Source organism: Schistocerca piceifrons, chromosome 7 (assembly GCF_021461385.2).
Source record: "Schistocerca piceifrons isolate TAMUIC-IGC-003096 chromosome 7, iqSchPice1.1, whole genome shotgun sequence".
Classification (NCBI taxonomy): Eukaryota; Metazoa; Arthropoda; class Insecta; order Orthoptera; family Acrididae; genus Schistocerca; species Schistocerca piceifrons.
In genome coordinates, this window is record NC_060144.1 from 537,580,043 (window position 1) to 537,591,721 (window position 11,679).

Consider the following 11,679-nt stretch of genomic DNA (forward strand, 5'->3'; position numbering starts at 1 on the left):
TGCAGCGGAGTGTGCGCAGATATGAAACTTCCTGGGCACACAGTTTTAATCTGCCAGGAAGTTTCATATCAGCGCACACTCCGCTCCAGAGTGAAAATCTCATTCTGGAAACATTCCCCAGGCTGTGGCTAAGCCATGTCTCTGCAGTATCCTTTCTTTCAGGAGTACTAGTTCTGCAAGGTTCGCGGGAGAGCTTCTGTAATTTTTGGAAGGTAGGAGACGAGATACTGGCAGAAGTAAAGCTGTGAGGACCGGGCGTGAGTCGTGCTTCGGTAGCTCAGATGGTGTACTTGCTTCGGCAGTACATATACTAAAATTGGAACGATACAGAGAAGATTAGCATGGCCCCTGCGCAAGGATGACACGCAAAATCGTGAAGCGTTCTTTTCAAATAAAAGAAAAAATCAATAAAAAAGAAAAAAAAAAAAAAAAAAAAAAAGATGGTAGAGCACTTGGCCGCAAAAGGGAAGGTCCTGAGTTCGAGTCTCGGTCGGGCACACAGTTTTAATCTGCCAGGGAGTTTCGTATCAGCGCACACTCCGCTGCTGAGTGAAAATCTCATTCTGGAAGCATTTCATGTAGTTTCCATTTTAATTTCAGTCTCTTTTGTGACAAATTTGATTTCCTTGAAGGTAAATGCAGATTCTGTAAAATGTGTTCACAGTGCGTTGAGTTCACCCTTAATAGAAGTTATTTCTATTTACTTTCTGTCTCTTATCCATTTATTTTAATGTAGTTGTTACTACATATGTGTTACGTATTCTTTTGGAGGCGTGTGCTTTTATGGATGTGAACAGAGTGTGCCAGGCCTTGTTACGTTGTGGTGTCCGTCGTTAAATTCTGAGCGCTGACTATTACCAGTAACGCGGCTCGTGTGCTACTGGTGCAAGGCATGCAGCAGGTGGGAATTTGGAACTGAAAGCTGAGAGCCACGTAAACTGAGATGACATTCATTAAGACATCATATTACGAAATACTCAGGACCAAGTGCGACTTAATTTGGTTCTTAGAGCTATAACTGAACAAAATTATAGCCATTCCTTATTTACTTAAAATTTTATTTACGGCAGTTCTCGTGATTTATGTTCTTTCGGTCTGTGTTGCCAAACTCTGACGTGGTTACTTTCGTTAAGTTTGGAAGTGAAACAGGAACTTTTGAGTTTAAATAATCGGCATTCGCGGTAAAAATTAAGCAAAGTACATACCTGAGAACCGTTGTCTTCAAATATGACTCAGTTCATGAAAGAACCTGGTAACATGGCATGTTATGGCTTAATTTCGTTACACTATTGAGTCAGTTTCTTCAGACATTCACCCATTGTTGGATTGCATCGCAGCACGAGGGTAGACATTCTTGGTCAGAATTTCCGTTGGTCATATCTGACCCCCACAATCATAACATCCGTGTTGTGCACCAGGCACGTCATAACCTCCTCTCATATGTGCCTGTGGTACAAGAACAACAAACGGACTTCCTGGAACACTGTGTGTCAACTCGCACCATCAGCCTGAGTTAGGACTGTTGATACTTTTAAAAATATCGGGAATCTCATATATCGATATTTAAAAAATATCAAAATGGCGCAATATATCGAAAAAATGTATCGACAAAAAATATTGACGTACCGGTCAAAAACAAATATCGGCTGCACATTATAAATATACTGCCAGTTTTAGAGCTGTATATATAAGTTTTGATTTATTGTTAGGTATTCCGTACATCAACAAACTAGGAGCCTGCTTATCCCCATTAGAGCAAGAATTGAAAGGAAAAAGAAACACTACTTTACAAACAAAGGTAACTGCAGGTAGGCAGCACAATAAAAGGTGTCAGTTTGGTCCGTCGTTCGCTTTCGTCACATATCAGATTTGTCTGGAACACTTCATGTCGACCTCCCTGTTTTTCCATTTCTACAAACGCTAGTGACCCAGCAACTTTAGTGTCAAAATTGTATGGTGAAGTTAAACGTTGCAGTTTCTGTTGGTAGCACCGACCGCCGATCACGTCAGCATTTCCTCTCACACGATTCCGTCCACCGCAAAGACAAATCTTGTCATTTAGATTACTGTTCATCAGTTTCAGCAACTTTTTTGAAGAACGCCGATGTGAAGAAATAGCACACTGGTTTCGTTAAAATTTATTTATTTTTACTCACTTGGAGTCCTATTTCTTCACGTCGGATATCTTCTTATTCCATTCACACCACCAGCCCCAGTGCAATCGGACCTCTTCTATGTGCCACCTATACTTGCTTCACACACTCAAAGAGAAAGACTGGATGTGATGAAAACTCAAAAAGTAACAAGACTCCTTCAAACAGTGAAAGGAAAATTACGTTATACTAGAATTCCGAAAGAAGAACCACAGATATTTATCGAAAATTGTTAAGATGTATAATATAAAATAAAAATGCCTGCTCTCGATATTCCCATTTCGATATCGATATATTTGTTACAAAATATCGTGATGTATGTAGACTTTGTTTAGAAAAAATGTTGATGTATCGGTATCTTATCAACAGCCGTTCTCTGAGACTAGTAGCAAATAAACGGGGGAATTATCTTCTCAGGCATGGCCTGCCATAAATACCGCAAACACAAAAGGTTGTATTTGGAGTCGTACCTTGATCAGGAAGCATTGGCTGCTGTTGAATGAAGTATGATTGTATTCAGCGATCAATCGGAATCTGTACTCACCTGGATGACTATCGTCGACGAATATGGCGGGAATCTGGAGAAAGCATTCTCCCAGTGATTTGAAGAGCCAGAGCCGGTACTCGAGGCGTCATGGTGTGGAGGTCATCGGTTGTGACTTCAGAACACAGCTGCTAGTGACTGAGGGAACTCTGACGGGACGACTGAATGTTACGGACGTCCTGTGCCCACGTCTGTTACATTTCACACGAAACTATCACGGCGCTGTTCAAATGTTCTAATGTATGTGAATTCCTAAGGGACAAAACTGCTGAGCCCATCGGTCCCTAGACTTACACACTACTTAAACAAACTTAACTCTAAGGACAACACTCACATCCAAGCCCGAGGCAGGACTCGAACCTCCGGAGGGAGGGGCCGCACGATTAGTGACATCGTGCCCCTAACCAAGCGGCCACTCCACGCGGCTGTCATGGTGCCATTTTTAAACTGGACAATGCTCTTCCAATCACGGCACATGCCGCTATGAACTGCGTAGCTAAAAAAGGGGCACTTGACTCCTCTATGTAAGAAGGGTAAAAGAACGAAACTGCAAAAGTACTGACCAAATATTGTTAACATAAGTTTGCTGCAGAATTCTAGAAGAGATTCTAAATTCGAATATAACAAATTTGCTAGGGACCGAAAAGCTCACGTCGACGAATCAGCAGAGTCCTAGAAAGCATCGCTCGTGCGAAACTCAGTTTGCCCTTTTCTGACCGGATATACTGCGAACTATGGATGAACGGAAATAGATTTCACATTGCTAGGTATCCAAATACCATTTAACACGGTACCCCACTGCACACTGTTAACGAATGAAGGACCATTCGACTGTGGTTCGAAGAATTCTTATGCTACACAACCAGTATGTTGTCCTCGATGGGGAGTGTGCATCAAAAAAATGGTTCAAGTGGCTCTGAGCACTGTGGGACTTAACTTCTGAGGTCATCAGTCCCCTAGAACTCAGAACCACTTAAACCTAACTAACCTAAGGACATCACACACAGCCATGCCCGAGGCAGGATTCGAACCTGCGGCCGTAGCGGCCGCGCGGTTCCAGACTGTAGTGCCTAGAACCGCTCTGCCACTCCAGCCGGCAGTGTTCATCAGAGGCAAGGTTATCATCAGGAGTGCCACAGACAAGTATGAGAGCATCGCTATTGTTTTCTATACAATAAAATGATCTAGCGGAGCGGGCCGGTGTGACCGAGCGGTTCTAGGCGCTTCAGTCTGGAACCACGCGACCGCTACGGTCGCAGGTTCGAATCCAGCATCGGGCATGATTGTGTGTGATGTCCCTAGGTTAGTTAGGTTTAAGTAGTTCTAAGTTCTAGGGGACTGATGGCCTCAGATGTTAAGTCCCATAGTGCTCAGAGCCATTCGAACCATTTTGATCCAGCGGACGGGGTTGGGAGCAGTATGCGGTTGTTTACTGACGGTGTTATGGAGTAAGGGAACCGGTCGAAGATTAGTGGCTGTACGATGATACAAGATGACATACACAAAATCTATAGATGGTGTGATGAATGGCAGCTGGCTCCAGATGTGGAAAACTGTAAGTTAATCCCGAGAAGTAAGAAAAACAAACCAGTAATGTTCTGATACAGCATTAGCAGTAAATTGCTTGACACAGTCACGTCGTTTAAATGTCTCTGCGTAACGTTGCAAAGCGGTATGAGATGGAACGAGCATGTGAGTACTGCGGTAGAGAAGGCGAATAGTCGACTTCGTTTTATTGGGAGGATTTCATGAAAGAGGTGTTCACCTGTAAAGGGGACCGCACATAGGATACTAGAAATGATTGCTCGTCCGGATGCATACAGTTGGTCGTTTTTCCCTCTGTCAGTTCGCGATTGAAACAGGAAAGGAAACGCCGTGGTACAGGGTACCTTCCACCACGCACCGTACCATGGCCTGCAGAGTATGTATGAAAATTTAGATGTAGATGTAGATGAAGGACTTGTTACAATAGTACTGCACCGGTGTGCCTCAGGAGAGGGTACAAAAACTTTATAATGCGCTTCCCATTCGAATCAGTTCACGCCTCCAGGGGGTTCAACGTCATGCTACCACATCTGACTCGACTTGTAAAGACTGAAATAATATCACATGCCCTCTCAATCCGAGTCTTGTACAATTCGAGTCTAGATCCGTGAGCAGTGCGCCATGTCGCTCAGTGTAGAAAGAAGAGGCAAGGAAGTGAAACCGGATATCGGCTACTCCTGCTGCTGCTGCAGTCGACCGTGTTCATATTTATGGAACGGAGTTTGTGACAGTATACAAAACCATTTTCCTCTTCTTGTTCTGCCTGCTGCATTTTCTTGTGACGCTGTGAGTTGTTGTAATGACATAAGAATCTAGATACTACATTAGTAGATAAATAACTTAATTTGTGTATCGTCGCATCGTCAGTTTCAAAGACATAAACATCACTTTTAGCACAATGGACCGCAGCGGCAGCAGGAGTAACTAATTTCTGCTTTCGCTCTCTTTCCTCTTCTCTCCCCACTGGACGACGTGGCGCACAGCTTAACTTTGTGGACTCGCAGTCTGCACGAGCCGCGTGCACATAGCGGAACAGACGTTCTGGTTCAGGTCTTTCTTAGTTACCTTAATTAGACTGAAACGAGTTCTTTCTTGGTGCCTTTGGAAAGGATGCGCTCCGTTTCCTTTTGCATACTCGCCTTCTCTAATGACCTCTTTATCGACGGGACGTTAGCCCTCACACGTTCTGTCGATAGCTTTTACTTCTTTCTAATCAAAGGCTCCAAAGAGCAACGATAGACGTAGTATAAGCTAAGCAATGCCACAGCACCTCGTAATTCTTATCTGTCTTCGACTTTCGCCACATATTAGGCTGCGTGAGTTGTTGTCAACTTACATACAGTCATATTTTGCAAAAACTACGGAAAATACACAGTACAGTGAAACTGTATGACCACCGTAGGTAAGTAAAGTCACTGGAAAACAATTTCAATTTACTAAAGGATAATTTCTGAATACCTTTACTACCGTATTTCTGCGAATTTAATGCACCGTCAAACGTAATCCGCAGCCCGCTTTTAAAAACTAAAATCACTAAGCTACTGAGGTTTCAGCACTTGGTCACCTAGTCATCTTGACTTTTGGTTCATGCGGTCTGGTGGCCGAGTGTACCGATCGCGAAAGCGCCTTTTGTCCCTTTGAAATCTAGCATAAAAGCGAGAAACAGCGCTGCCTCTGTATCCTATTTGAAGACTCCTAAACGATGAGTAAAAGTCCACTGTCAAGAGTGGATCTATTTGTAGTGATCAGCCACTTCTGAAGAAACCGCTCTGGCTTTTGGATCTTAGGTTTCCAGACTAGTGACTTCTTAGCACCAGTTTCGCATAGAACTTTAACGAAGGCGTCAAGACGGGGATAATTTGCAAAGTGTTGACGTCATTACTAAGCTGTCAGACTCAGGAGAAAGTACCCCTATACATAATCATCATCAGTTACTTTTCTCTCTCGATCGTCTCGGCTTCATACACACAGTTATGAAACAAGCATTAATACTTAATAACTAATAAAATTCCGATATTATCTTTAATGTTATTTATTTTCCTAGCTAAGTGTTGCGAAGCTATGGGAAAGAAATACTTCCAAGTCGAAGGATTCGTTCACTGTTGGGTTCATGATGGATGCCAGCACGCCATGTCTGCTCAGTGATATTGAGGGTCAGGTGTTATGGAGAGGGAAAAAGGAACAAAGCAAGCTTCCTTCCTCCAACCCCTTCACCACCCTCCGTGGCTGCAGAATGAGACTCAGTTTTCATGGAAGCAGTCTGTAGTTTGGCTGAGGGGGCATCGTGTGTGTGGTCGCCAATGTGCATTTTCATTGAGTTCCTGAATCGTTCAGCTGTGAAAGATTCCCCACTTCATCGCAGGCAAACATGTTGGCATCGCCTAATGAGTTTTCCACGGAATCGCATCCTTCTATTAGCGCATACTAGCGCCACTCATCAGTTTTGGTGATCTGTTTCTCCGATTTGAGCGTTCAACACGTACCAATGTGTCCACGTTAACCAGTGTATCCTGTGATGTTCAGTTGGTAGAGATACTCGTTTGGGCTGGCGTCTCCGTGATCCCATAGTGCAGAGGTGGGCCTCATTGGAATGATTGCTCAGTCTGTTGCCGGGCCATCCTTAACAGACTAGCATCGGACATTTTATTGCGATCTCCGCTTATCGCTTTCTGTGGAAGCTGAGTAGCAATTACCTGAGTCAAGATAGGCTTGATTAAAATTCACGAAGTGGCAGGTGATTTGTAAAGCACCTAGTAAGGTTATCTCCGTAACAACGCGGGTCTGAAGGGTCAGAGAAAGTGGCTTCTTGTAGCTTCCAGAAGATACACCAATTTCGTGTACAATAATGATAGCACAGATCTAATGAGGTTCCATTTTTGATGGTATTTATGTATTTCCTTATAACGTTGCAGTATGTGACTAGTACAAGTTACAAGATGACAACTATCAAATTGAGAGGTAAGCTTAAACAGATTGCTACTATCATATTGTGTGGGCACTAGATACTTTAACGGTTAAAATTACAACTCTCTAACAGTGAAATGTGTTTACCTTTTTCATTAATTTCAAAGTAGAATTGAATGTGAATATTTTAATTTTCGGGAGCTCCCTTTTCTGTGCTTACGCCTGACCTCATTTCGCTGAGGCCCTTTGAATTCAGCAAAGGAATGAGTGATTGTCGAGTTAAATATGTAATGAAAGCGGCAGAAATAAACCGACAGCTACTGTCTATAACAGGTTGTTTTCAGTTTTTAAGCGAAGTTTCTATGAAGGTACACCATCCTTTTAAAGAGAAACAATGAACTCAGATATTCAGAAAGGTACATAACGTAGAATAAAGTAATGACCGTAGAACAGTGCTGAAGCAATGAATTGCTGTTTTCATGGAGACATACAGTGATTTCAGCAGCAACTGGGGCTACAAAAGTGTACAAGATGTAAAACATATAATTTACCAACAGTGCCATCATTGCAGAGTGTAAGAGACTTCAGAAGAAATTAAAATATGTTTTCAATGTATTTTAACACATTTTATAAAATATTTACGACTCTTCCTGGTAGAGAAATTTCGGGTTTAAGTGTGACTATACTTAGTTCTCTATTTTTCACTCTTTCAGAACAAAAGGAAATGACACTCATAATGGTGTAAGAGTACGGAAAAGTGTTTGTTATGGAAAATGATTGAAGAAAGGGGTTACATTCACAAAGCGATTCCTCGAAAAATTACATATTAATAATTCTGAAAACGCAGGAAATAAGTTTGTTAAAAAAGTTTTGAGACAGAGTTTGTTTTTGCCATAAAACAAACGTCAGCACAGAAACCACGGCAGCAGCTTAAACAACTGTAAACAACAGATGTCCATTACGCCAGTTAGTTGTGAGCAAGCACTGTTAAATAGTGGTGCGTCAACGCTGTTGTGTCAAAAGTCGCAATGGAGTTACATCTCTAAATATAATGTTCAACATAGTTTCCAGTATGTTTTGAACAAGATGAATGTTACTGCAAAAGTCGTCCTGCACACCTTCACTCCCAAATAAAAACTACGAACTGACGCCAGCCACGACTTGATTGAGTAGCAAAACGCAGATAATTCTTTTTTGGAAAATTATCATCCTGGATGAACAGAATTAATGTTATCAATACGAACCTGGAAATAAAATTAAAAATGCAGGAGTCCATATGAAGGGTCCGCGCTTTGTTGACATATCTGGCATTTAAGCCAACGTGAAGCACAAGCTAAACACCCCAAAGAGGGACTCATCCGGCAGTTTCACATTATTGTATGAACGTTTTGTTCATTGTACTCAAGTGGAGGCAGACTAGGCAGAAGCATTAAAATAACAATCTTCACATTTCTCTGTTTGTTAGAAATCCAGTCTCGAAAGTTTTTGGGCTGAGGGACAGAATTGTAGAAATAAATTTACTCTCTTTTTCTATCCATAGGTTGTCAGCTCTCATTTTTGAAGAGAAAACTAAAATGATTTTCAAGTTTTTTTTTTTTTTTTTTTTCTTGTACTGTATTGTATGGAACGGGGGCCTAGATGTGACTGAGTGGCTTCTTCCCCGCAGTAGCCCTCAGTGGTTCACTACCCCACAACAGGCTACAGCAGTCCACTCACCCACCGTCGCCCCACACTGAACCCAGAGTTATTGTGCGGTTCGGCTCCCAGTGGACCCCTCCGGAAACGTCTCACACCAAACGAGTGTAACCTCAATGTGTGTGTGGTAGAGTAATTATGGTGTACGCATACGTGGAGAAAGTGCTTGCGCACCAATCGCCGATATAGTGTAACTGAGGTGGAATAAGGGGAACCAGCCCGCATCCGCCTAGTCTGACGGAAAACTGCATTAAAAACCATCCGCAGACTGGCCGGCACACAGAACGTCGACACTAATCCGCCGGGTGGATTCGTGCCGGGGACCGGCACGCCTTCCCGCTCGGAAAGCAGTGCGTTCGATCGCACAGCTAACCGGGCGGGCTTGTATTTGGGTTACTAAGATCTTTATCTGCTTTGCCCGGGTTTCAAGATTCTCCTGGCATTGGTGTTCCTGTTATCCTTGTTATAAACCATAGGACTGCTATGATGCAGTTCTCCACACTAATCTATCTTGTAGAAGTCTTCAGAAATCTCTGTGGCAGCTACGCCATGCATCCATACGAATCTGCTTAGTCCAATCAGCCTTGCTCTCACCTATAATTTTTAATCCTTCATATGCTTCCAATTACAAAATTAACTACTTCAGGATGTGTCCTTTCAACCCATCCCACAACTTCGACGAGTTGAGATATAAACCTCTTTTCCATTAAGTGCCTCTTCATTTGCTACTCCAGCTGCCGGTCTCATTTTCAGCATTATTTTGCAGCAATTACGTTCTCCTCCATACTGTGTATCATCTACGTGTGGGAGTCCACAACAAATACAGTGTGTTACAAAAAGGTACGGCCAAACTTTCAGGAAACATTCCTCACACACAAAGAAAGAAAATATGTTATGTGGACATGTGTCCGGAAACGCTTACTTTCCATGTTAGCGCTCATTTTATTACTTCTCTTCAAATCTCATTAATCATGGAATGGAAACACACAGCAACAGAACGTACCAGCGTGACGTCAAACACTTTGTTATAGGAAATGTTCAAAATGTCCTCCGTTAGCGAGGATACATGAATCCACCCTCCGTCACATGGAATCCCTGATGCGCTGTTGCAGCCCTGGAGAATGGCGTATTGTATCACAACCGTCCACAATACAAGCACGAAGAGTCTGTACATTTGGTACCAGGGTTGCGCAGACAAGAGCTTTCAAATGCCCCCATAAATGAAAGTCAAGAGGGTTGAGGTCAGGAGGGCGTGGAGGCCATGCAATTGGCCCGCCTCTACCAATCCATCGGTCACCGAATCTGTTGTTGAGAAACGTACGAACTCTTCGACTGAAATGTGCAGGACCTCCATCGTGCATGAACCACATGTTTTGTCGTACTTGTAAAGGCATATGTTCTAGCAGCACAGGTAGAGTATCCCGTTTGAAATCGTGATAACATGCTCCATTGAGCGTAGGTGGAAGAACATGGGGCCCAATAAAGACATCACCAACAATGCCTGCCCCAACGTTCACAGAAAATCTGTGTTGATGACGTGATTGCACAGTTGGGTGCGGATTCTCGTCAGCCCACACATGTTGATTGTGAAAATTTACAATTTGTGAGTGTGAAAATTTACAATTTGATCACGTTGGAATGAAGCCTCATCCGTAAAGAGAACGTTTGCACTGAAATGAGGATTGACACATTGTTGCATGAACCATTTGCAGAAGTGTACCCGTGGAGGCCCATCAGCTACTGATAGTGCCTGCACACGCTGTACATGGTACGGAAACAACTGGTTCTCCCGTAGCACTCTCCATACAGTGACGTGGTCAGCGTTACCTTGTATAGCAGCAACTTCTCTGACGCTGATATTAGGGTCATCGTCAACTGCACGAAGAATTGCCTCGTCCATTGCAGGTGTCCTCGTCTTTCTAGGTCTTCCCCAGTCGCGAGTAATAGGCTGGAATGTTTCGTGCTCCCTAAGACGCCGATCAATAGCTTCGAACGTTTTCCTGTCGGGACACCTTCTTTTTTGGAAATCTGTCTCGATACTAACGTACCGCGCCACGGTGATTGCCCCGTGTTAATCCATACATCAAATGGGCGTCTGCCAACTCCGCATTTGTAAACATTGCACTGACTGCAAAACCACGTTCGTGATGAACACTAACCTATTGATGGTACGTACTGATGTGCTTGATGCTAGTACCGTAGAGCAATGAGTCGCATGTCAACACAAGCACCGAAGTCAACATTACCTTCCTTCAATTGGGCCAACTGGCGGTGAGTCGAGGAAGTACAGTACATACCGACTAAACTAAAATGAGCTCTAACATGGAAATAAAGCATTTCCGGACACATGTCCACATAAGATGTTTTCTTTATTTGTGTGTGAGGAATGTTTCCTGAAAATTTGGCCGTACGTTTATGTAACACCCTATATATGCTTTCAGAAAAGACGTCCTTACAATGAATGTATACTCTAGGACACAAGAAAAAGGAAGAATAACGAGGTACAACGAAAGAATATCTTAATGAGTAGAAATGAATAGATGTGAAGTACACATGCTAAAAAAAGCTAATAATCACATCATAAAATTTTGGTAGATTTATTCAAGAGAAGAAGCCTTACAAACTGAGCAAGTCTATGACGTGTTGGTCTGCCTCCAGCCGTTATGCTGGTAGTTATTTCGCTTGGCGTTGTCTGACAGAGTTGTTAGATGTCCTCCCGTGGAGTATCATGCCAAATTTGGTCCAGTTGACGCATCAGATCGTCAAAATCCCAAGCTGGACGCAGGGGGCTGCCCGTAATGCTCCAAAAATTCTCAGTTGCTGGCAGATTCAGCAATC

At 43.0% G+C, this 11,679-nt stretch overlaps 1 non-coding gene across 1 annotated transcript; it reads left to right on the plus strand.

Moving 5' to 3' along the window:
- Positions 1-286: 286 nt before the first annotated feature.
- LOC124709428 lies at positions 287-393 on the plus strand. The gene has a single exon (XR_007005400.1). It is a non-coding gene; the product is annotated as a U6 spliceosomal RNA (small nuclear RNA).
- The last annotated feature ends 11,286 nt before the right edge of the window (positions 394-11,679 follow it).